Genomic DNA, 27358 nt, shown 5'->3' with positions numbered 1-27358 from the left:
TCGCTAGGGTCCTTAAGCACTTCTGTGTCCATGGAACCTGTGGGAAGAGGGAGGCTATGAGAAGCAAGTCACCATGGAAGGGCTCCATGGGCTCAAACCACCATTGTACCCTTGCCTAGTTCTGGGGCCAAGTGACCTGGGCTTACTGTTAACTTCTCTTTTTAAAAATTTTATTTATTTTTGGCTGTGCTGGGTCTTCCTGCTGTGTGGGCTTTTCTCTAGTTGCAGAGAGCAGGGGCTACCCTTCATGGCAGAGCAAGGGCTTCTCATTGTGGTGGCTTCTCTTGTTGCAGAACAGGGGCTCCAAAGCACAGGCTCAAAAAGTTGCAGCAAATGGGCTTAGTTGCTCTGAGGCATGTGGTAACTTCCTGGATCAGGGACTGAACCTGTGGTCTCCTGCATTGGCAGGTGGATTGTTTACCACTGAGCCACCAGGGAAGCCTTATTGTTAACTTCTGTATGCTAGTCTTCAGTAATACCTCTTACCAGCTGTGTGACTTTGGAGAAGGGCTCAACCTTCAGGTGACTCACTGTCCTCATCACCCCTTTTCCAGTTGGGGGAAAACTTTAAAAACTCTAACTCAGACTGTGTTCCTTCTCTGTTCACAACCGTCCATGGTTCCAAGCACCATAAGAACCCAGGTACACCTCCTCCACAGGACATGAAGCCCAAGTTTCCCCAAAAGTCCTGGACCAGAAGCTCCTCCAGGTTTTTGCACACGCGATCTCTCTGCTTGTAACACTCCCACATCTCATCACACTGACTTTCGGAAATGGGCCCTCCCTTCTCACACCCCTGCAGGTGCTGGACCCTCTGACCTAGGCTGTGGTAATCTGTGCTCCCCATATGTGGGGCTTTAGGATTCAAAAGTGTGAGTGGTTCAAGTGAGGGCCTGAAGACCTCAGCACCAACTCATGCCAGGTCCATCAGTGAGGCCTCTGTGCTCTGAGCCTGTGGTGAACAGGGACGGTTATGACAGGTGACCAGTGTGGGAACTCCAACATCACCCCTTCCAGCCCGGCCCTAATGTGAGGTCCTCTCAGGTGGCCCCCACTCCAAGCCTCAGATTCACCTCTGTGCAGCGAGGACAACAGTTTCTCTCGACCTTTCAGTCTCTGGTTGCCTCAGACCCGACTCAGCGATCAGGAGCTACGGAGCTAATAAACCTGCCCCAAGCCAGCCAAACGACCGCCACAAAGAAAGACCGGAAGTCCCGCCCCTATCTTTTGCCAAACATGGCTCACCCCTCTCCCGCGCCTTCATTGGGTCAGCACTGCCGCTCTTCAGCGCAGAGCACTCTGGGTAATATAGTCACCTCTCCGCACGCAGCAAAGAGCGCATGTCCCAGCCATTCCAGGCCGTGGGAAAGGCGTTTTGCTTTCTCTCAAAAAAAAGGCACATGGATTTGTGAGCAGTGTTGTCTGCAGTCGATCACGAAAGTGTTGATAAAGATTATTTCACAGTTCATCAAGGTCAGCGTGCTCTTAGAGGCTAAGCGTTTTTTCCGATGCTCCAAAGACGGCAAATCCAAACGATCATTCCGTGGTGTTACTGAGACTCAGAGTGCTTCCACACGTAGCTGGGAGCTAATAAACTTAACTTGTTGCTCTTCAAATGCATGTAGCCTAAAGTGTTAATCAGTTTTGTGCATTTCAGTATGTTCTGTCAGGAACTAAAGGGAAAAAAAAGCCAGATCAAGTCAAATGCAAGAGGGATGTTTGGAGGCCCTTCAAAGAAGTAGCCCCACTGAGGATGGTATTTCCAAAAGTGATTCTTTTTCATTCTTGAAAATATTGTAAAAAGAATAGTGAAAGTGAACAAAGATCTGTAGTGTTATGTTTATTCACTGATCTAACAAATGTTCACTGAAGACGTATTGTAGGTGCATGGGAGACATCATGAAACAATTGAGACAAAAACTCTTGCCTTCAACGGAGCTTATATTATATTCAAGGAAGACAGACAGACAACAGGAAAGAAGTACTTGAGGACTTCCCTGGGTGAGGTTAAGAATCCACTTTCCAACGTGGTGGACATGGGTTTGATTCCTGGTTGGGGAACTAAGATCCCACATGCCTCAGGCCCACACACTCTGCTACCCATGTGCCACAACTAGAGAAACCTGAGCTCTGCTAAGAAGATTGTACATGCTGCAACTAAGACACAGCTAAACAAATACATAATTTTTTTTTTAAAAAGACAGAGAAGAAATACTAAATTATATAAGTAGAATGTAGTAGGCAGAACGGAGAGAAGTGTTTATGTGCTGAGAAGTAGGGAGGTAAGTCTGTAATATTCCCACAAGGAGGAGCAGGACTGAAGCCACCAGCCTGGCCACACCCCTCTCCCACCTGCTCCACCTGCTGGTTTTTAGGAATAGGACCTTTGACACCAACGCAGATTTTTTTTTTTTTTTTTTTGGTTTTTAACAACTTAGGGTTTTGTTTTTATGCAGATTTGTGCAGTAAGGGAGATCTCCTTAGTAAGAAGATAACTGAGTAAACACTTGAAGGAGGTGAGGAATGAGTCATGTTGGGTTTATTGTTTCAGGCAGTTCCAGGCAGAAGAAACTAATGATTTGGGGACTTCAGTAGGTGGAGCCTGGTGGAGGTTTGTGGTCACCCGCATCCTGGGGCTTCCTCACTGGATTCCTTAGCAGTGGAGGGACTAGGACGTCCAGAGGGACATTTCTTTGTTTTGCTCACTGCTGAGACCTCCAGGGATGTCAGTGAGAACTCTGGGATCTGCCCTGTGGAGTCTGCAAACCTCCAGCCCTGTTGTCTGGGGCATGAGACAGCATTGCCTTTCCTAGAACACCACTTCTCTGAGTTTGATCTGTGAACCAGCAGCAAAACCATCACATGATAACACGTTTTTTAAAGGATTTTTTAAATTATTATTTTATTTATTTAATAATTTGGGGCTGTGCTGGATCTTCACTGCTTCTTGAGTTTTTCCTTTAGTTGTGGAGAGTGGGGGCTACTCCATATTGAAGTACACAGGCTTCTCATTGAGGTGGCTTCTTTTGTTGCTTCAAACAGGCACTAGGACACTCAGGCTTCAGTAGTTGTGATTCCCTGGCTCTAGAGCACAAGCTCAGTAGTTGTGGCAGAGGCGCTTACTTGCTCTGAGACTTGTTGGATCTTCCCAGACCAGGGATCAAACTTGTGTCTCCTGCACTGGCAGGCAGATTCTTTACCAGTGAGCCACCAGGGAAGTCCCACATGAGAATACTTAAGGAAGTGCAAACTCTCAGTTGTTTGAACCTAGACCTACTGAATCAGACATTCTAGGGTTAAAGTCCAAAAATCTGCCTTAAAGAGGCTTTAGGTAATTTCATGCAAGTTTAACAACATTGTATCCTTCTGCTGTGATTCCTATGAATGGGAATCATGCGGATTTTGTTTGTTTTTTGCTACTAACAGGAATCACTTCTAAAGGCACAGGACTTTTGAACTGAGATTGTAAAATGCGTTTGTGAATGTTATTTTTCCTAATACTTTAACATATAAAATGTCAACCCTATACACATTTCTAAAACACGAAGTGAAAAGTCTGATAATTTTAGCTTCTGGAGCAATGTTTGCAAGCTTCTATTATCCTCTTAGAACTGAGTCTTCACATGTAAATCTTGCTCTATGCGTGTGTATGTACGTTCAGATATATTCTATACACATTGTTTTTCTTAGTAAAAATAAAGTTATACTTTGAATGCTGTTTTGCAGTTCGCGTTTCTCCATTTATCTTGGTCAACCTAAAGCTACCTCTATTTAACTCCCCAAATCTCCTTACGAACACCTTGTGCGCCTCAAGCCGCCTCCTCCTTTTAAAAGCTGCTTCGTGTCATTGCCAGTATGCACCATGGCTGCCCAGAAGCGGTGGGGTCAGCCGTGGTTGGGGTTTTGCGACGGTGGCTTAAATCCGCTGGACCGCTCTGCCAAAGCCATGAAACAAGATGTCCTGTGAATAGCGGGTGTTCTCCGACCTCCAAGGGGTGGAGAACGCGGTTTGAGAGAGTGGGAGAGGCCAGTGGGGACGCCTTTCGGGTCTCAGTGCTCAGATGCATCCCGGTCTGGCCTACTGGTTTCGTGTTCTATTGTGGTCCCCATATCCACGTCCAGGAGCCTGGCAGTGACGTCTCATCACCTCACTGCGGCTGCGCCCTGCGGTCCTGGCCAGGTTTTCCGAGGTTAGGCGGACAGGTGTGAGGGCGAAGGGGCCGCTCGATACGCGTTCGGAGGCGCCCTCTACTGGCAGGGACTGGCCAGGCAGTCACGGGTCCCCATTCCGCTGCTCTGACCTGACCCTGCTGGGGCCTGGGCGCCGGAAGTCCCTTTCTAATACTTTTCTGCTTTTCTCCGGAATCTTAGAGCGAAATTCACTGCTAGAACCTGTTGGAAAAGTCACGAGGTGGGATGGCTGTCTCTGGCTGGCTGGCCGCTCCTCGGTTGCCTCCTGGCAGCCGCTGGTCAAGGTTGGGATTCGGTCTAGGAGCTAGCCTGGAGCATTTGGCCTGTGACCGGAGATGTGGAGACTTAACCCTTAACCTCTGGAGCCAAAGGTCAAGATTTAGTCTCAGGACGCAGCTATTGAGGTAGTGCTGGGAGCTCAGCTATTGAGACCAGCACTGGGCGAGTTAGGCCTGGTGCCCAGAGGAGCCAGGGACATAGGATGGCACCCTATCCTGGGACGGCACCCTTGAGAGGGCTCAACGCCCTCTCAGGGGCCTGTCGGTACCCCTACTAGCAGGTTATCCACAAGAACTGATAGGGAAAGTTGAAAAGAACCTTAAAGTCTTCTGTGGGTCCGATGTGCCTGCGGCTAGTCACTCAGAACCCTTCTACCAGCAACTGTCAGCTGCTGGCCCTCTGGAGAAAGGGCATGCATGCTAAGGCACAGTGTTACTTCTAAAGGGTGGTCTCTCTGGGGTCTCCACGGAATGCTCAGGGTGTTCAGAGAGGAGGTCTTTCCCCTCTGGCTGGTCAGGATTCAAATGAATTGCACACTGTAGGCCTCTACAACCTCCATTCAGCACTCAGCCCCCAGCAACTGTTCTCACCAGACCTTATACAACCTTTTGTTTTTTAATCAATATTTCATTTACACAATTCTTTTTCTTCCTGTTTTCATTGCATTAAGTCAGGTATTTTTTAAGCTGCATTAAAATTTACATCTTTTGTTTTCATAGAGTGGTTGCACTTAAGGTGAGAACCACGTTTATATTCATACCAATTTTTCCCTTAAAGAAAGTCTCCTACATATGAATGAGTTCTGTTCCAAGAGCTCATTCATGTCTAATTTGTTCATAAATCCAACAAAGTTAGCCTACGTACCTAACTAACACAATCGGCTAGATAGTACTATACTGTAATAGGTTTTATAATACTTTTCACACAAATATGTACATAAAAAATAAACAAGCACAAAAAATAAAGGAAACATTTTTAATCTTACAGTACCTTGAGAAGTACAGTAGGTTCAGTACAACAGTTGGCATAAGGGGCTGGCATGCACATTTGCATCTTTGAAAGTTTGCAACTTGAAGGTTCATATGTAGGGGACTTACTGTCTGTGCATTAGTTTGCTAGAGCTGCTATGATAAGTACCACAGATTGGGTGGTTTAACCAACACAAATTTATTTTCTCACAGTTTTGGAGCCTGGAAGTCCAATAGTAAGCTATTGGCAGATTGGCCTCTCTCCTTGGCTTGCTGTATTCTCACATGGTTGTCCTTCAGTCCATGCTGTCTGTGTCCCAATCTCCTCTTCTTATAAGGACACCAGTCATATTGGATTAGGGCCCACCCATTTGACCTCATTTTACCTTAATTATCTCTTTAAAAGCCCTATCTCCAAACACAGTCACATTCTGAGACACTAAGGGTTAGAGCTTCAACATATGAATTTTGGAGAAACACAGTTTCACCCATAATCTAGGGAAATGTGACATGCACATAGGAAATTTTAAAATAGATTTTAATGACTCTTTCTGAAGTTGATACCTATGTAACTAACTAGCACTAAAGGCAATACAAAAGAACATCAGCAGTACCCATTGTCCTGAGTGGGCTTCCCAGGTGATTCAGTGGGTAAAGAATCTGCCTGCAATGCAGAAGAAGCAGGAGTTGTGGGTTTGATCCCCAGGTCAGGAAGATCCCTTGGAGGAGGACATGGCAACCCACTCCAATATTCTTGCCTGGAGAGTCCCATAGACAAAGGAGCCTGGTGGGCTGCAGTCCACAGGGTCACAAAGAGTTGGACACAACCGAAGCAACTGAGCATGCACATTGTCCTGAGGGGTCCATCCAAGTCACCAAGGGGTCCTCCCCCAACACCAAGAGGAATCCAATATCCTAATCTTAAAAGTCAGTATTATCTGACTTTTGAATAGTTTTTCCTATGGTTTATGAGTCCCCAAAATAGAATTTGGTTGTAGCTGTTATTGATCATTGTATGACTGGAGTCATTTATTATGTGCTCTGTTTGGCCCTATATCTTCTTCAAAATAAATGCTTGTAAGCTTTGTCCATGTTATTCCGTGTATCTGTGTATCATCCATTTTCACTGCTGTTGAGCAAGCAAGTAACTATCCATTCTACTGCTGATGCACCTTTGTATTGCTTTCAGTTACCAGTAACCATAATGATGCTGCTGTGAAAGTTTCTGTCCATGAATTCTGATGCATATAAAAATGTATTTTTATAGCATTTTACAAACTCTCCAGTTTACAAAATGTATTTTTATAGAAGTTTATATCTTTATAAGGAAGATATAAATATCTTAAATATTTATGAACTTAATAGCAGAACTTCTGGAGAAGACAATGGCACCCCACTCCAGTACTCTTCCCTGGAGAATCCCAGGGATGGGGGAGCCTGGTGGGCTGCCGTCTATGGGGTCGCACAGAGTCGGACACGACTGAAGTGACTTAGCAGCAGTAGCAGCAGCAGAACTTCAAAATATAATAAGGCAAGAACAGACCAAACCAAAAGATGATATACAAATTACAACCATAATTGGAGATGCTAACATTTCTTTCTCATGAACAGTTATATCAAGTGGACAAAAAAAAGTACAAAAATTTTATCTTGACTTAATGACTTATATAAACAATTCATCAACATTACCTGAACATACATTCTTTTTCAAGTAAAGATAGAATGTTCACAAAGGTAGGCACACATGAGGTGAAAAAACAAGTCAGCAAATTTCAAAAGACAGAATACCTACAATGGAATGAAAGTAGAAACCAAAAGCTAACATATCTAGAAAGTCCTTTATAAGCAAAACATGCTTTTACACAACCAATGGATCAAACAAATAACAAGGAAAATTAGGAAATTAGAAATGAATGATAATTAAAAACAGCATATCAAAATTTGTGGAGTGTGGCTAAAGCAGTGCTTAAAGGAATGTTGCAGCTTTTTTTTTTTTTTTGGCCACCCACGCAGCCTGTGGGATCTCAGTTCCCCAAAACAGGGAACCTGCACCCCCTGCGTTGGAAATGCAGAGTCTTAACCATTGGAGCACCAGAGAAGTCCTGGGAATGTTGAAGCTTTAAGTATTTATATTAAAAATAAGATCTAAAAACAATTATTTAGTTTTCCATTTTAAAAACAGAAAATCAAGTTAAATCCAAAGTAGAAATAAAGAAATAACAAATATAAAAGTAGAAGAAAACCTAGAGAAAATTCACAAGCAAAGCTGGATTTTTTTGAAGATTAATAAAACTGATAAAAATTTACTAAAATTGATCAAGAAATAAAAAGAAAATTCAAATTACCAACATCAAGGAAGAAAGGGGGGGGCATAGCTACTGATCTAGAGGATTAAAAGCATAACAAATGATTATTCCAGGAAGAAATTTACAGGTCCCGATAATTTTCCTGGTGAATTTCATCAAATATATAAGGAAGATATTTTACCAGTGTTACATAAACTCTCAGGAAATAGGGAAAGGGGCAGCTTTTCCTAACTCAATCTATGAGGTTAGCATTAGACTAATACTACAACATAGTAAAAAAAAATACAGATTAATGTACATTATGAACATAGATATAAAAAATCTTTAACATTTTTGGGAAATCAAATGTAACCAAAAATGAAAAGATGATCTACTATGGCCAAATGAAATTTGTAGCAAGAATGCAAGGTTAGTTTAATATTTAAAATCAGTGTAATTTACCATCTTAAGAGAATAAAGGAGAAAAGCCAAGTGAATATCTCAAATATGTGTAAAGTGACTGACAAAGTTTAACATCCCTTGCAAAAAAAAAAAAAAATCTCTCAGGAAGGTAGCAATTGGAAGGATGTCCTTTGTCCCAGAGCAAAGCAGGGCTGTGGAATTATCACAAATTTCAAGACAGTATGCCTTGAAACATAAAACTTTTAAACTGCTGTGCATCTTGTCCTTGCATGTGAGAGAAGATCACTTACAGATAGCTGTGTGGTTGGCCAAAGGACTCAAACAGAAGATAAGGCCTGATGGGGTTATGCTGACAATTGTTGATCTCTGTCCTACATCTGAGAAGAGCAGAGAAGAGGTGGCCAGTGGGTGTCTTATGAGTTGAACCAATTCAGACCTCCTACTGTGCATTGCATGTGCTCATTAGAGGTGTGCCATGGTGCTGAGTCCCCTAAAGACTATAAAAATGGTCACTCACAGTGCCTACATGAAGATGAGGCACCACCGTCTCTCTGGAATCAGACAGAGTTCAAATCCTGGCTTCTCTGCTACCATGCGTGTGACCTGAGGAAAGGTCTAAGGGTTAAATGCTGTTTTAATTTGTAAACTGTACAAAAAGAATTGAAGAGAACCTGACTACCTGGAAAGGATATTGTGGGGTGTGGCATCTGGTCAGGTCAGGTCTGGATGCTATAGCCCCAGCTCAGAAAACTCCCAGGCTGGGGATGCGAGGGATCTGTGGCTTTCCAGGGTGACCATGGAGGTCTAGAGAGGTCCCAGGAAGGGGTTGTATTTGGTAGCCCTGAGCTACTAGCATGAGACTGGGAGGGTGTGGAGGTAAACTGTGTGGTTAGTGGTGGCCACCTGAAAGGAAGAGACTGGGATTAATTGCACCCCATGCTGCTTGGTCACTCCTTCCCCATCTTAGCACGTGTCCTGCTGCAGCCATCCTGGGCCACCTGGGTGCAGCAGTATCCGCAGGAAACAGAGCCCATCCATCTTGTCCATCACTGTATCTCTTACACTGACCTCGAGTAACCCAGGCCCCACTTTGGCAAGATCCAGGTTGCTCCAGCACTTGGCTCTACACAGACTCTGCCTTCCTGTGACTCACAGAGAAAAGGCCAGCAGACCTAGAGGCAGTGACTACAGCAGCTACTACTGTCCCAGGTCAGGTGCTGAGGAGGCTGAAGACCCTGTGCCCTGGTGGTCCCCGTTCTACTGGCATCAAGCATCAGCAGTCCTGAGCAGTTCCCACTTAGCACAGGGGGCATCTGGTGCCAAACAACTGCAACCAGGCATGGGAATCTCAAAGGGACAAGGGAAGGGCCATTGGGTCCTGCCCTTTGCCCTCTGGCACCTTTTCCCCGTCCTCTGCTGGCATGACCCCACTCAGTTACCCATTCCAATGCTGTGTCACAGCATCAAGGCAAATGTTGCATGGTTTGCCTTGGTAGGGAAAGTATCTAGCAGGCAGCTCCAAACTGAGTCTTGCACTCCCAGGATCAGACAGCAAACAGTGCTTTCCAAGAGTAACGTTCTTAGCATGGTTCTGCCCTCCCCCTTGCCAACTCCTGTTCCAGACTAGCTGTCACCCAGCTGACCATGTTCCTCCCTCACTTCCACTGGCCAGCCACTCATTGCTTCACTTCCTCCGCTGGAGTCAGCCATTCTGCAGACTCAGCCTGCTCTGGGTTGGATGTAACCGACAAGGGCACCGCTCTCCTCTTCCAGGCTTTTATCTCCTGGTTGCCCCCAGGATCCAGTGCGAGCTCCCTCCCATTTGACCAGGCCCAACCCGGTGTGGAACAGGTTCTAGCCTCTACCAGTTCACCTGCATTTCCGCCAGGACCCCTGCCCCCAACTTTGAACCTTTCCTTTAGCTCAGGAGTCACCTCATTCACATCTGAAGACCCTGACAGGCTACAGCAGGGAGTCCCTCTCCCCATTGGCTCTGGCTTTACTAGCCTATCCATCACTGCTTTTGCAGTTGCTCTTCCAGCAGACAAGGAGTTAGCCAACTGGGCATCCGAGCCCGCCTTTGACTCTGATGAAATTGGTATGGCTACAATGCCCCCTTCCCAGGCTCCTCCTGACAGACTGCCCCCTGAACAGTTTTGATATCATTTCCCCTTTAGGAAACATGGAAATCCCAGTACAAGTTCAAAACTTAACCTCTACTGCAGCCCAGGTACTCCATGGGGACTTAACTCAGTTTTTGCATATATGGCATCCCTATGTTCCACCTGTGGCATCACTGTCAACACCCAACCAGCCTTTGCTGGTACATCTGGTGTTTTTCCCCATTTGCCCACCTGCTACTTCTTGCCCCAAGCCATCAGCAGGATGCCCAGCACCAGGCACAGCTCACCTTTAGTTAACACCACTCCAGATTCAAATCTATTCATGGCACATACAGCTCTTTTGGATAATGACAGCTCAGGGGTCAGTGTGTTTGCCCCAGGCCCCAGCTCCATGTCTGAAGCTCCATGTCAGCTTTAGGACAGAGCTGAGCACCACCACTCTTGTTTGGGGAGGCTTAGGACCTGAACACCAGGGTTCTGCCAGCCTATAACACCTCTGTTACAATTAGAGAGGCCAGCACTACTGAAAGCAAAACTTTCCTGGGAGACACTTTTCTTTTTGCCTAAAGTCAGACCCCCTGGGACTCACCCAGCCAAAGCACACCTGTTCTTGTTAGAGGAGATAGCATCACTGAGAAGGAGCATGTATCAGCTTCCTTCCTGTGTTCAAGTCACCCAGAAACCATGCAGCCAAAGTACATCAGTTGCAGTGGGTGGGGTCAGCACTTTGCCTGTATTTGGAGGCCCTACATTTCCCTACAATGAGAACACCCGGGTTCCACTTGTCCAGAACACAGGCGTTGCAATGGAAGAGGCCAGGACAGTAACTGTGATGCAGTCAGCCTTCTCTTGCTGTGTCTGGTCAGAGTGCTTGGGATCCATAGGGCCAGAGCAAACCTGTTCCTCCTGGAGAAGCCTGCACCACTGAGAAGAAACACATACCCAGAGGTACTTCTCTTCATGCCTTCTGTCAGATATCTCAGGGCCAATGGCCATGGAATATCCATTGCAATGTGAGGGGCTGGCGCCACATCTGTAGCTGAAGAAACCACTGTCCATGAACACAGTCAGAGCATGTGGGGTGCATGAGTCCAGGGTATAGGTGGTGCAATGGAAGGAGACAGCACCATACCTGCATTTGGACATACTTCCAGTTCCACCATCATTCAGAGCTGTAGGGGATGTGGTGGGGAGAGGGTGGTATACTCCTGACCAGAGCATATCTGTTGCAATCAGATGGGACAACATCATACACCTTCAGAAAGACATCTCTAGTCTTGCCCTCAGTCAGAACACCAGGGGTCTATCCAGCCAGGGTACCCCCTTTGACTTTGTAGGAACCGAAATCACTGAGAAGATACCAATTTCAGGCATTTTTTTCACCTACTTCTGACCAGATCAAATGTGCCTCTTTGGTGGATCCAGCAAGCAGTCGCTTTGCCTATGGGGCATCTTAATCACCTACCCAGGGATCTCTGGGAACAGAAGTGTGGTGGACAAAGCCATTTCTTCTTGTGCAAGAACTAGGATCTCAGCAACTAGGAAGTGAAAGTTTCCTCTAGAATGGCAGGTGAACTCTGTGCCCCATAAATGGATCTTGCTTTGCCGGGAACAGTCTCAGTCCTTCTGCTGCTGCTGCTAAGTTGCTTCAGTCGTGTCCGACTCTGTGCGACCCCATAGACGGCAGCCCACCAGGCTCCCCCATCCCTGGGATTCTCCAGGCAATAACACTGGAGTGGGTTCAGTCCTTCTAGTTATGTCAAACAAATTTAACCTGTTCTGTGTTCTCCAAGAACCAGCTAGAGGCCAGACATCTCAGTCTGTATCAAAGGTTTGTGGATCCAGGTGTATGGGTTACAAGTCAGCACACTGGCTTGAGAAGTTCCACTCTAGAAAGAAGAGACAGATCTGTATGTATCAACTATGCAACAATGGTTTCAACTGTTAGCCTGGAAGACTTAAGCTCTAGGTCAGTTTTCCTCTAGTCTTGGAACTGACAGGACAGTCATTGCTACCTACAACTGTCCCCCTCTCCTCTTACCCATTGGCTTCAATGGGTTGTTATCTTTCTTTCCCAGATATAATGTTATACATAAATTATTCTTGTTTATTGGTTCTCAGCTCAGGTGTTCTTGCTCTTTTTTAAAAATTGGAGTATAATTGCTTTACAGGTTGTGTTGGTTTCTGCTGTACAACCATGTGAATCAGTTATATGTATTTATATATATCCGGGGTTCCCTGGTGGCTCAGATGGTAAAGAATCTGCCTGCAATGATCCTGCGCTAGACCCCATACCTACCTGATATGTGTCTCCTGTCCAAGTCCCTGGGAGAAGATCACTCACAGAGTCGGCTGCATGTCTTTAATTAGAAAAAAAAAAATGCCTGATGGTACTATGCTGACAGCTGTTGGCCTCTGCAAATGTGAAGGTAAAAAAGAGAAATAAAAGGCATGGAGATTAAAGCATGAGTGAAACTAGCTTCATTCATAGAAAAAAAATTGTTGGGTTTGTAGAAAATCCTAAGAAATCCACAAAGAAACTACAGAAGTGAGGTGATTTTAGCAAGGTCTCAGTATACAAGATCATACACATGTCTGGCTCAGACAATAAAGAATCCACCTGCAACGCAGGAGACTGGGGTTCCATCCCTGGGTTGGGAAGATCCCCTGGAGAAGGGCATGGCAACCCACTCCAGTATTCTGGCCTGGAGGCCCATGGACAGAGGAGCCTGGTGGGCTACAGTCCATGGGGTCGCAAAGAGTCGGACACGACTGAGTGGCGAAACAACAACCACGGAAGAGCTATAGACAGAAAACTATGAAACAGTGGTTGCAAACTTTTTCTTAAAAGGCCAGATAGTAAACATTATAGGCTTCATGGGTCACATGTTCTCTGTCACATAATCTCCTCTCTGTGTGTATTAAAACTCTTTCAAATTTTGACACGATCCTTAGCTCTTATCAAAACAGGCTATGTGTTGAATTGGCCCAGTGGCCTTGGTGTGAGCCCCTAGTACAAAATGTTGCTGAGAGGAAAGATAAAAGGCCTAAATATATGGAGACATATACCATCCTTGTGCCCTGGAAAAGTTAATATTGATAAGTTGCCAATTTTGACAAAGACTCTGAAATCTAGTCTATGGAATTATTGCAAGAAATATTGGTGCCCTTGGGACATAAGGGTTTTTAAGACAAGTAGATCCTGTACCTACCCAATGTGAATCTCTTGGAAGAAGATAACTCCCAGACAGCTGTGTGATTTCCTGCAAGAGTCAATCAGAAGAAATAATTTGCCATGGAGAGGCGCTGACAATTGGTAGTCCCTCACTACATCATCTGAGAAGACTGAGGCCCAGTGTAGCCAATGGTTCACTCCCAAGTTGAACCAAATTTGACCTCCTAGTGGGTAGTGCGTGAGCTTGTTACAGGTGAATCATAGTGCTAAGGATCCAAAGGACTACTTAAAAAATAATATATGGGATATCCCCAGCAGTCCAGTAGTTACGACTCTGCCTTCCAGTGCAGGGTGTACGGGTTCAATCCCTGGTCAGCGAATTAAGATCCCACATGCCTCACAGTCCAACCAAAACTAAATGTCTCAGAAAAGTATTTTAAAAAGTGAAAAGTAATACATGACATGTACATGACAAGGAGACACCCTAGTCTGATGGTTGGTATTATGATCTATAGAATTAGTCAGCTTATGTGAAGTCCTACCAGGGTTACTGCCATCTATGCGAGCTGAAGAAAGTTCTAGGATTTAAATAGTTTTATCCAACTTGTAAAAATAAGAGACCCTGCCTTCCCGGAAGGGCTGGTGTGGAGTGCGGCATCCCGGCAGGTCAGAGTACCTGGTTCCTACCTCAGAAACCATCCCAGCCCAGCTGATACTACTCTAGGCAGGCACTTTTCCAGGGTGGCCACATAGGTGCTCACCTTCAGGGTTTGGAGGGGCACTGCAGAGGTTCCTAGGGCTTCCCTGGTGGGGAAAGACTGTAAAGAATCCGCCTGCAATGCAGGAGACTCAGGTTCGATCCCTGGGTGGGGAAGATCCTCAGAGAAGGAAATGGCTACCCACTCCAGTATTCTGGCCTGGAGAATTCCATGGACAGAGAGGAGCCTGGCTGGCTACTGGTCCATAGCGTGGCAAAGAGTCAGACATGACCGAGTGACTAACATATGTATACATACAGAGGTTCCTAGAGGTTGGTGTCCTGAGCCGCAAGCTACCTGCATGTGGGTGGGGGGCAAGCTTGGGGGCGGTGTGTGGGATGTTGACATAAACTGGAGTTTTCTGTGGCGGTTGACTGCAATGAGGAGGTTGGGGGCGGGTGGGGGGGTGGCTCTCGCCCGGTGCTACTCTATCCAGCGTCTCTCAACGCCTGAGCACTTGCTCTGAGGCAGCCTCCCCTGCCCCCTGCTTTCATCAGTCAAAGGGAGACAACGCGGACCTTTCCCCCTCCCCATCCGGGCACCCATACCCAGCCCTCCCCGTTAGCCTGGTCCCCGACTCCAGGAGGGTCTGGGCGGCTCCAGGACTCTAGCTCGGAGCTGACACTGCCCTCCAGCTACCCGGAGGGAAAGAGCTGCAAGGTCCAGAGGCAGTGATGCGCCTGGCCAGTCGCTGAGGCTGCGAACCCCGGGCCCGGTAGGTGGATGGACCCAGTTCTGCTGGCGTCGGAGCATCCACAGTCCTGAACAGTCCCCATATAGCGCCGGGGTACGTCTAGTGCCAGAGACCTGCAAGCACGTACTGGAACTCTGACGCGACGGAGAGTCCCTCTGGGGCCGTTGGGCCTCGCCGTTTGCCCTCTGTCATCTTTTCTGCGAGCCCATGGCTCGTGTGCGCTCGGCTCGCGCGCCGCTGTCACGCTTTCCTGTGGTGTCTCATAAGCACTGGGCGCGTGCCTCGCCGCGGAGGGGTCTGAAGCTAGGAAACCTCTCGCAGTTCTTTATTCCACTCCAAGGATTTGCCGGCAGCCACAGTGCTCTTCAGGGCAACTTCTTTAGCCAGACTCGCTCCCCGCCTCCCCTCACTGCTCACCGGCGTTTCGCATCTGGCCTGGATCAACCCTCCTACCCCCCACCGCGTCCCTGTCTCTCACCTCGGCTCTGCTTGCAGATTCATCTATGGCAATTTCAGGGCTTCACCTCTTGGTGCTTCATCGCCCCTAGGAGGCCGTGTCCGATTCCACAGCCTCAGTGCTCCTCCCTGGGGCCCTTTCCTCCGGGTCCAGACGCTCAGAAGAAGCAGCCGCTGTCTACTTGCACCATCCACATGTTCAGTCACATGGGAGGGATAAAGATCCTTCCAGAAAGGCGCAAATCCTCTCCTTTTTGCCACCTGAGCAGGTGAAGTCTTTGCAATCCAGTTACCCTTCCAGACCTTGTCCAGATGAGACTGACCTGAGAGCCCAGGGATGGGTGGGGGAAAGGGGTGTATAAGGAGGAGAATGAAAAATGACAGAGAAGCTTGGTGAGAGAAGCGTCCCCGCCCCAAAGCAGGAATAGTACCATCAGCATCTAAGGCCTTGGAGACTGGAGACCATTTCTCTCTGGTAGAGTCCTGCACCTCCTAAGAGAAGCCTCCATTCCCAGCGCCCAGAAGACACTGAATAAGAGAGTGAAAATATCTTCTCTGAGCCCATCACCAAAGGTCATGCCATCCCTAGCTCTTATAGCCCTGCTGGAGGCTTGCCCTCTCCTTTAGAGGACTGATCTTGAGACAGGCTAGGACCTGGGACTCTTTGCTGAAATGCTCGAACTTAGACACAGCTCTCTTCAAGCAACAAAATACAAAGAGAACAGTATGAGACTAAAAACAACTTCATGCATGCACCTTTGGGACAAATTCGTGCAGTAATTACAGAGTGGCGTGAATTCCTTCTTCCATTCCAGCCCCAAGAAGGTAGATGCCAAGCCCATTCTCTCTGAGCAGTCTGAATGTGGTAGAATGCCTGGCCTAAGTCTAATTTAAAGAAAAAGATACTAACGAGATATTCAAACGTTTTAAAAAGACTAGAATTGTAAAATGTGCTTTGCACAGTGGGGATGATCTGGCAAACAGGCCAGATGTTAGGGAAAAGCATAGAGGAAAGAAGCAAGGGTGAGTCACCCTGTCTTCCCCTTGGGACTTCAGAAGTCAACACATTAAGTCATAAATGTAACTATATTTGCTGAGACCCAGAAAACTTGAAAAAGTTAATTCAGGCTCCACCTGTTGCCACTCATACAAGTCACAGAACTAGTCAAAGAACAAAGACTCATAGACATGGGATAAATTAATATGAAGAAGGCTTTACTCAGCTCGGTGCTCTGTGATAACCTAGAGTGGTGGGATGGGGATGGGTGGGAGGGAGGCACAAGAGGAAGAGGATAAGAATACACTTATAATTGATTCACATAGTTGCACAACGGAAACTAACACAACATTATAAAGCAATTATACTCCTATTAAAAAAATAAGTTTTAAAAGAAGGCTTTACATATTTAATCTGGAAAGAAAAGTGGAAGAACCATGAAGCAAAATGGGCAAAGGAAAAGGGGACAGCTGTAGGCAGCAGGGGAAGGGGTTGTCTCACCAGTATCAAGACTAGACGAAAACTGGCCCAGGGCTTGGATCTTCCAGGCTAACAGTGGAATGCAGCATAGTTGAAACTTACAGATCTCTCTCTCCTCTCCCCAGTGAACTTGTCAAGCCAGAATTGACCTCCGACCTGGCTCATCTGAATCCATACCTTATGGCCTGTACAAAAGCACCTGGAGGCAATGAGCCTCCAGCTTTCTGTAGGAGGAAAAAGAGCCGGCTGTTCATGTGTTTGCCGTCATCACTGGCACAGTCTGTGCTGAGCCTCTTCCCAGCAGAGGGAGGTTTGCTCATGGTGGACAGTGGTCGTCTCCTGCCTTTTCCAGAGGAAGCTTTGGCCTCTTGGTTGTTGAGTTCCTGGCTGTTTCACTAGAAGAAAATGAATAGGTTGGTGATTCAACACTTTGCATCTCCAGTGAAGACCTGGGCAGGTGACGAGGAAGCCTCAAAGGCAGGCCGCTGTTGATTCTGCCCACCTCAGAGGCACATTTAGGTAGGAACAAGCGTGCCTGAATTATGGATATTTTTTCAGTGGTGTCAGCTCCTACAAAGTCAAAAGTGGGTACCCTGGCTGGCTAGGCCCCAGGTGTTCTGACTGAAGGCGAGAATAGAAGAATCTTCCTAAAAATGTATGGTATTGTCCCTTCTGGCTGTAACAGACATGCTCTGCCCATCAGTTCCTTAGGTGCTCTGAATATTGGTGGAACCAGAAGTGTGTCTAAACACGGGTATGATGCTGTCTCCTCCCACTGCAGCACCTATACTCTGGACTGGAAAGCCCCTCGTGCTCTGACTGGATTCATGAACAGCAGTATCTCCAGCCACAGGTTTAGTGTCAGCCCCTCTGATAGTAACAGCCAGGCTCCCCTAGGTGTCTCACAGAAGGCTGGAAGTGTTTACTGGCTCAATGGGCCCCAAGTGCTCTGTCCATTTGTAGGAAGAGAACCAGGTGCCTCAAAGATGGAAGTGGGTCTGGGGACAGGTACAGTGACCCCCAAACTACCACTACCTAAAGGGGCTTAGATGCTGATGGTGTGCCCCACCGTCTGATAGTCCTGCCTTTCGGTCATTTATTTGATCATCTTCCATCATAGGTATTGTGCTGTCCCTGCCTGTTGGGACATGTGTGTTCTGAACAGGTAGTGGCCAGGTGCTCTGACTGTAGGTGGGAACAAAAGGGCCTCTGACGCAGGTGTGGTTTTGGACCTTTCAGCACCATGGATGTCCTCTGGTCAGGTGTGTCCCAGGTGGTCTGACTGTGGGTGGGAACAGAGACATCTCCCAAGCACTGTTATGATGCCGGCCCCTCCTACTGTATCTGCTGTGTTCCAGCAGCCCAGCACCCAGGTGACCCAGACTTTAGCAGGAGCAGCCATGCCTCAGGAGTGAGTTTGTTCTCAGGGCTGCTGTCTCCTTCAGTAGGAACAGGTGCACTGGGCAAAGTGGGCCTCAGGTGCTCTGACTGTAGGCAGGAAGGAAAGGTCTCCCAGGACAGTTTTCACTCCATACAACCTGGTTGCTCTAAACTCAGTGGCAGGTGCTGTAGGCTGACAGGTAGCAGGTCTAAGCCTATACCATGTGAACTGTAGAGCTGGGTGTTCTCCCAAGCCTAGTTCCTGCCCCCGCCATGGTACTGGCGTTTGGGATGAACACAGTGACCCCAAAGCTGCCACCACCCAAAGGGGTCTAGATGCTGATAGGATATTCCCCCTGTTGTGGTGGCTCCTCCGTGACAGTTCTGCCTTTTGATCACTGTTTGATCATCCTCCTATGCTGTCCCTTTTCCGTGAGCTCCTAGTGCCATCAACCTGATCTCCTTTAGGCAACGATCTAGGGATGCATTGGATGGCCCAGGCCTCATACAGGCAAGCCTGCTCAGGGAGCAAAGCAAGGGCAGTCCCTCTGGCCCTGGAGGAGGGCTCTTTACTAGTCTTGAGTGGCTACACATCTTTGAGCTGTAAGCACACAATAGTGTCACTTGGAGAGTCTTACCAGGACACAGCTCAGTCAGTAAAGAAGCTGTCTGCAGAGACTTCCCTGTTGGTCCAGAGGCTAAGACTCTGAGTCCCAGAGCAGGGGCCTGGATTCAATCCCTGGTCAGGGAACTAGATCCCACATGCTGCAACTGAAGATCCTGCATGCCACAGGGAAGACAGAAGACTCCCCACACAGCCCAATAAATAAAAGTTTTTAAAAAAGAATTTGCAAAGCAGGAGACCCAGGTTCAATTCCTGGATCAGGAAGATCCCCTGGAGAAGGAAATGGCAACCCACTCCAGTAGTCCTGCCTGGAGAATCCCATGGACAGAGGAGTTTGGCAGGCTCGAGTCCACGGGGTCACAAGAGTTGGACATGACTTGGCAACTAAACCACCGCCACCAGGATCCCAAGGGAAAGATCTTGGAGAGGAGCCCCAAGCCTACTGGACTGGATAACACCTCTTAAGGGTGATAGAAAACTTGAGGAGGTAACAGCCCTAGATCTGGGTAGAACCTGCTGGGAACAGGGTGGAGGAAGGGCACAGGTGCTCCAGAGAGATCCCTGCCAAAAGGGGGAACGGGGAGGGCGAGCTGGGCTGGCACAGGAAGGAGTGAAACTTGCTGAGGAAGTTGCCCATGGAGAGCACTTGAACCTGAGAGTGTAGTACGCAACTTGAGCTCTCCTCACTACCAGCTCCTCCAAGGTACAGTGTGCACAGATCAGCCTAATGCTTGTGACATAGTGTTGGAATGCATTGACAGAGAAAGGGCCCTCCAGCAAAGGGGAGTGATGGAAAACCACGAGAGGGCAAAGGGTGAAGCCCAGCTGTCCAGTCCCAGAGGAGTGTTTTAACTCTTCAAGGCAGCACTTTGCAAGTATTTGGCACCGCATGCGCCCTGTGGTCTGGAGGACTATTCAGGACTGTGAACTCTCAGAGCCTGCACAATTGTCACCCCAGGTGTGCAGGCTCCTCCACACCGAGGCTCAGCACCCAGTGCCTATGAGTCTCCCAGCCCTTTCCCCGTGGTCACTGCCGAGCAGAGCCTGCCAAAGCCAGAGGCCAAAGTGCCAGAGCAACCTGGATCCTGCCAGGGTCAGGGCTGGCTTGCAGGAAGGAGTCAGGGTAAAAGAAAGGGGGGTTGGGGGACCAGGGTTCAGCTCTGTTCCAGTCATTGCCCAGGAGGCCTGGGATAGCTGCAAGAGAATGGGTGCAAAGGTGCAGAGAAAAAGATGAGCAGCTTCTGTCCCCAGCCTCTTCCTTTCAGGTGGCCACCACCCACCACAGTTTACTCCACACTCTCCACTTTTCATGCTAGTAGCTCAGGGCTACCAGATGTGCCTCCTCGGGGGACCTCTCTATCACTGTTCCAAGTCCAGGAGCAGGCATGCCTTCTCTGTGGCCACCTTGGAAAGGAGCAAGTCCCTAGCATCCCGAGCTGGGGAGTTTTCTGAGATGGGGCACCCAGACCTGACCTGACCAGATAGACGCTGCACCCTGCAGCATAACTTTCCAGGCAGGCAAATTCTCTTCAATTCTTTTTGTATACTTTACAAATTGCAAACAGCATTTAACCCTTAGAACCTTCCGCAGCTCACATGCATGTTAGTGGAGAAGCCAGGATTTGAACTCAGTCTGATTCCAGAGCTCATGCGTTATCCACTTGACTGTGGTGCCTCCTCTTCATGTAGGCATTGTGGGTGACCATTTTTATAGTCCTTAGGGGACTCAGCACCATGGCACACGTCTGATGAGCACATGCATTGCATAGGAGGAGGTCTGAAGTGGTTCAACTCAAGGTACTCACAGGCCACAGTGGGCTCTGGTATCTTCAGAATCTTCTGGGAGACCAGAGAGGACAGAGAGCAGAAATTCTCAGAATTACCCCTCAGGCATCTCTCTGCTAAGTGAGCCATGCGGCAAACTAAGCAGCTGTGAGCTGTCTTCTCCTGGGTGCAGGACAGATTTATTGCAGGACTCACCTTGGGTGAAAAGTCTTATAACTCAAGGACACAGTGTCTCTTGTAATAATCCTATAGATTCACGTTAAGGATCATTTTCAGAATTGATAACTTACCAATACTAATTTTTCCACTCTACCAGATTGGTACATATTTTCTTTATATTTAGGACTTTTAAATTTTCTTTCAGAACGTTTTGTAGTAGGAGTTGACAAATGATAGCCCAGGAGCCATGTTTTGCCCACAGTCTGTTTTTGTGGATGTAAAATGTGGATATGTAATGTCAGTGAGCTGAGAATAGTATTAACAGTTACTAAATTTAAAAATAAAAACAGAAGAAGATACAACAAGATGTAACCTGTAAAGCCTGTAATATTTACTATCTGGCCCTTTACAGAAAAATTTGCCAACAACTGTTTTGTAGTTTCAGTGTATAGGTATTATACAATATTGGCTAATTTACTCCTAAGTATTTTATAAGGTATCATAAATTTTATCTTTTAAATTTTAATTTTCAGTCATTCATTGGCAGAAATACAATTGATTTTTGTATATTTACCTTGTATGTGGAAACCTTACTAAATTTATTCTTTACTTCTAGGAGATTCTTTGCAGAGTCCTTAGGATTTTGTATTTGCACAATCATGTTGTCAATGAATAAAGATAGTTCTATTTCCTCCTCTTTGTATGCCTTTATTTTGCTTACTGTCTTCATTTGCGACAACCTAAAATATTGAAAAAAGAGACATCATTTTCTTGGTCTTAAAGTGTGCTATTAAATGAAGTTTGTTATATTAATAGAGGCCTTTTATCACTTAAAGGAAATTTCCTCCAATTCTTATTTTGTCGAAAGATTTTTCTGAAGAGGCCCTTGCTGCTGCTGCTGCTGCTGCTGAGTCGCTTTAGTCGTGTCCGACTCTGTGCGACCCCGTAGACGGCAGCCCACCAGGCTCCCCCGTCCCTGGGATTCTCCAGGCAAGAACACTGGAGTGGGCTGCCATTTCCTTCTCCAATGCATGAAAGTGAAAAATGAAAGTAAAGTCACTGAGTCGTGTCAGACTCTTAGCGACCCCATGGACTGCGGCCCACCAGGCTCCTCCGTCCATGGGATTTTCCAGGCAAGAGTGCTGGAGTCGGGTGCCATTGCCTTCTCCAAAGAGGCCCTTACATTTTGTCAATTACCTTGCCCACAGTTTTAAGATAATCACATGACTTTCCTTCTTTATTTTCTTAATATGATGAATTGCTTTGATTGGTTTTTGCGTGTTAAAACAACCTTGCATACCTGGGACAAATCCCACTGGTATCCCTAGATCAACCTTTGCTCTCTGGTTGGATTCGATTTCCTAAAATTTTGTTAAAGATTTTTAATGTCTGTGTTCATGAGGGATATTAAACTGAATTTCTTTACTGTTGGGCTTTGGTTTTAGTGTCATGTTTATCTTGTAGAATGAGTTAGAAAATGTTTACTCCTATACTCTCTGAAAGAGTTTATATAACACTGGTAAAGTATCTGATGCTAAAGCTGAAACTCCAGTACTTTAGCCACCTGATGCAAAGAGTTGACTCATTGGAAAAGACTCTGATGCTGGGAGAGATTGGGGGCAGAAGGAAAAGAGGGCGACAGGGGATGGGATGGCTGGATGGCATCACCGACTCAGTGGACGTGAGTTTGAGTGAACTCTGGGAAATGGTGATGGACAGGGAGGCCTGGCGTGCTGCAATTCATGGGGTCGCAAAGAGTCAGACACGACTGAGCAACTGAACTGAACTGAACTGAAAGTATCATCCTTACGTGCTTGATAAAATTCATCTGGATCTGCAATTTTCATCAACAAAAGGAGTTTAAGGTCACTTGTTATCCTTTTAATTATCTGTCAAAACTGTAGTGAACCTCCCTTCTTTATTCCTCATACTGGCCATTTGATTTTTTCCCTTTTTATTTCTTGATCCAACTTGCTGGAGTTTTATCAATTTTATTAATATTTTTTTAAATCCACTTTGTTAATTTTCTCTAAGGTATACTTTCTATTTCTACTCCTTTATTATTTATTTCTATTTTGGATTTAATTTGTTCTCCTTGTCTCTAATCTTAGAATTGAAAATTAAATCCTTGTTTTTCAAGCTCACTTCCTTTTTCATATGAGCAGTTAAATCAGCAACATTCCCTTAAGTACTGCTTGGGCTGCATCCCACAAGTTTTAATCTGGTGTGCTTAAATTAAAAATGTTTTCCTGACATTATCTGGAGCTCTTTTTCTCTTGTCATTGACCAAATAAATTGAGGCTCACAAAATTGAACTCTAAGCTTTAGTCTCAGTTCAGTTCAGTTGCTCAATCGTGTCCATCTGTTTGAAGCCCCATGGACTGCTGCACACCAGGCTTCCCTGTCCATTACCAACTCCCAGAGCCTGCTCAAACTCTTGTCCATCAAGTCGGTGATGCCATCCAAATACCTCATCCTCTGTCATCCCCTTCCCCTCCTGCCTTCAATGTTTCCAAGCACCAGGGTCTTTTTAAATGAGTCAGTTCTTTGCATCAGGTGGCCAAAATATTGGAGTTTCAGCTTCAGCATCAGTCCTTCCAATGAACATTCAGGATTGATTTACTTTAGGATTGAATGGCTTGATCTCCTTGCAGTCCAAGGGACTCTCAAGAGTCTTCTCCAACACCACAGTTCAAAAGCATCAATTCTTCAGTGCTCAGCTTTCTTTATAGTCCAACTCTCACATCCATACATGACTACTGGAAAAACCATAGCTTTGACTAGGTGGACCTTTGTTGGCAAAGTAATGTCTCTGCTTTTTAATATGCTGTCTAGGTTGCTCATAACTTTTCTTCCAAGGAGCAAGCATCTTCTAATTTCATGGCTGCAGTCACCATCTCCAGTGATTTTGGAATCCCAAAATATGAAGTCTGTCACTGTTTCCATTGCTTCCCCATCTACTTGCCATGAAGTGATGGGACTGGATGCCATGATCTTAGTTTTCTGAATGTTGAGCTTTAAGCCAACTTTTTCACTCTCCTCTTTCACTTTCATCAAGAGGCTTTTTAATTCCTCTTCACTTTCTGCCATAAGGGTGGTGTCATCTGCATATCTGAGGTTTTTGATATTTCTCCTGGCAATCTTGATTCCAGCTTGGGCTTCATCCAGTCCAGCATGGGATTTTCCAGGCAAGAGTACTGGAGTGGGGTGCCATTGCCTTCTCTGAGAAGTCAGAATGAAGGGTGCCAAACAAGGAGGAGAGGATCTCCATGCCCACGTGATCACTAAACTTCATGTCCACATTTGCACATACAAGGTAATTCACCTCCTCATAGAAGCGCTGCTCAGTAAAATTTCTGATACCCTCCATACAGTGCATAGAGATCTCCTGCCAGTTGGGACAGCTCTGGACCTTGAGAATGACAGTCTGCCATCCTTTCTGAAGGGGAATGCAAAGAATATAGTCTGGCCAGTCAGTGAAGATATAGTAGTTCCCCCTGTGTCCCACCATGAAGTACATCTCTGCCATCTTCAGGAACAGCTTCAGGTGGAAATGTATTTTTTTTACAACAAACACAGTTAATCCAATGGTGATATTCTGAAGCTGGAACTGTTCATTCAGGATGTCAGTGTTGAAAGTCCTGTCCCAGATGATGGGAGCCAGCCAGGGGGTCACAGGAAGAACATCTTTCCTAGGGGGTGTTAGTACATCTGGCTGGAGATTCAACATGCTTGATAATCTTACACCTTGTTCACCATGGGTTTTTCTAAGAACCTTGCTTGCCCAGGTTAGGATGCTTTCCAATGTCTGGCTTCTTGGATTCGGGTAACAATAGCCAAAGAAGGCCAAGGCAAGAAGCTATTAAAAGAAGAAAGTTCATTCGATGAAGTAAGTAACATATTGGGTTCTTTGACAATGTCTTGACCAGCCGGGCCATGCCTTCACTTCAGACTGTTAAAGCCAGGATCACCTAGATGCTGCTGAGAAGCTGCCCCGTCTCACGCTTCCACTCACAGCAGTCTCTCCTGGGCACAGGAAGGCAGAATGCATGGACCACAAGGTGCTTATGTTGCCTGATCCTCTTGAGATTCTACCTGCCGGGGCTCCTGGGAGTTGGGTGTTTAGGACCACCAAACTGAATAAGACTTCTAGACTGGCAGAATCTTGATAAGTTCAAGTTTGATATAAGATCATGTCAGAGTAACCAGGTGGTAGGATTCAGTCGACTGTCTACTAGAACTTCCAGGCCAGCTTGTAGGAGAGAAGGCAGGGCTCCTGCAACAGGCTCAGGAGATTAGCCCAAGGGCAGCCACTGAGCAGGTCAAGGAGATTGTGATGAAAGCAGGGCAGGGCAGCAGCCACCAGAGGACCTGACCAGGACCTCAGAGGGCTTGTGCTCTGGCCTTCTCTTGACACCTACTGACTGTGAGAAATTTACATAAGCACTAATTTCCTGAAAAGTCAATAAAGTTGAGAACAGACTGTCTTCAAGGTCACATGCATACAGGCTGTTGTGGGCGATCATTCAGGAGGCCTCATTTGGTAATTGTAGTGGAACAGATAAAAGATCTTTAGATCAAGGATTGTTTTCCTGTATTACTCTTTGTTGTTCTGTCAGTAAGTCGTGTCTGACTCTTTGCAACCCCATGGACTGAAGCACATCAGGCTTCCCTGCCCTTCACTATCTCTCAGAGTCTGCCCAAACTCATGTCCATTGAGCTGGTGAGGTCATCCAACCATCTCATCCTCTGTCACCTCCTTCTCCTCCTGCCTTCAATCTTTCTCAGCATCAGGGTCTTTTCCAATAAGTCCACTCTTCGCATCAGGTGGCCAAAGTATTGGAGCTTCAGCTTCAGCATCAGTCCTTCCAATGAATATTCAGAGTTGATTTCCTTTAGGATTGAATGGTCTAATCTCCTTGCAGTCCAAGGGACTCTCAAGAGTCTTCTTCAGCACCACAATTAGAAAGCATCAATTCTTTGGCACTCAGCCTTCTTTATAGTCCAATTCTCACATCCATACATGACTACTGGAAAAACCAGAGCTTTGACTATATAGACCTTTGTCAGCAAAGTGATGTCTTTGCTTTTTAATATGCTGTCTAGGTTTGTCATGGCTTTTCTTCCAAGGAGCAAGTGTCTTTTAAATTTAATGGCTACAGTCACTATCCACAGTGATTTTGGAGGCTAAGAAAATAAAATCTGTCACCATTGCCACTTTTTTCCCCTTCTATTTGCCATGAAATGATGGGGCCAGATAACATGATCTTAGTTTTTTGAATGTTTAGTCTTAAGCCAGCTTTTTAACTCTGCACTTTCACCCTCATCTAGAGGCTCTTTAAGTTCCTCTTCCCTTTCTGCCATTAGAGTGGTATCATCTACATATCTGAGGTTGTTGATACTTCTCCCAGCAATCTTGATTCCAAACTGTGATTCATCCAGCCTGGCATTTTGCCTGATGTACTCTGCATATAAGTTAAATAAGCAGGGTGACAATATACAGCTTTGATTTACTCTAATAATCACTATAATAATCATTTAAAATTACACTGAACATTTACTATGGAGATCCTAGGTCTTGCGTTACAGTTAGGATTATGCTGCTGAAGTTTGTGTACATTATATTGCTGACTCCTTACAGTGATCCTGAGAGGTAGATGCTACATTATCCTTATGGTCCAGATGGTAAGACAAGTTCAGAGAGGTGGGTGACTAGCCCATGCGGTCATGATCGCATGACCGGCTGCTAAGTGCTGAAGCCAGCTAAGTAGCCAGACTCCAGGATTGGGTTCTTAGCTGCTCTGTGTTCTGATCCTTGGCTTCATTTGTGTATTCTTTGCAGTTTCCTTTTTCTGGGCTCTTTTCTCAGTCAAGTGCCTTTGGGTCTCTCCCATATGCTTCCAATAGCAGTTGAGGCAGAGTCCTTAAGATGGGTATGGGAACCTGATCCAGTGCCATTTTTGACTCTAGGCTTATCGTGTTGCCAACACATGTACTTTGCTCTGCAGTCCTAGGCTGCTCCAAGCATATGCCTCCTCTAAAACACACTCCTACCGGCCTGCTTTGAGACTAACAGTGGGTATAAAAGTCCCGTGGTGGGTAGGGATCATCTGCCGTCTGCACCCTGAAGCTGCCTGGTGTTCTCGTGCTACTCTGTGATACCTTGTTTCTGCCTTCCCATAGAAGTAGGTGGCTGGAGCCATGGTTTCTGAAACCTTCTCAGAGTTGTTCTTAGCATTTTAGGAGGAAAAGATGAGTGAATTTTAATAAATGTCATTTAAGGGACTGACACGTTGTCTTTGTGATCCAGATTGTGACATTTGCCCAGCTGTGCATAAGAATGTTAGCACAATCTTGATTATCATGCCTAGTCCTAATGCTGATGTAGTGGCAGACCTGTAGACAACACTGTGATGTCGTGAATGCCAGAAACCTGAACAACTGCTTTGATGAAGAAATGACACTCTGTAGTGTCTCTATGTCTGTCTAGTTATGACACTCTAGTCATAAGGAGCATGGGCTTCAAGTGCTTGTGGGTCCAGCCCTGTATCTGTGGCTTTGGTGACTGTCTGGGAAATAT

The 27358-nt window shown here is 46.3% G+C and overlaps 1 pseudogene; it reads left to right on the top strand.

Moving 5' to 3' along the window:
• Positions 1-973: 973 nt before the first annotated feature.
• Positions 974-27358, top strand: part of LOC120873304 — a 45485-nt pseudogene continuing 19100 nt past the window's right edge.

Source organism: Oryx dammah, unplaced genomic scaffold, assembly GCF_014754425.2.
Source record: "Oryx dammah isolate SB20612 unplaced genomic scaffold, SCBI_Odam_1.1 HiC_scaffold_13, whole genome shotgun sequence".
NCBI lineage: Eukaryota > Metazoa > Chordata > Mammalia > Artiodactyla > Bovidae > Oryx > Oryx dammah.
The sequence above is the reverse complement of the archived record's forward strand: the minus strand, read 5'-3'. Positions and strand labels throughout refer to the sequence as shown.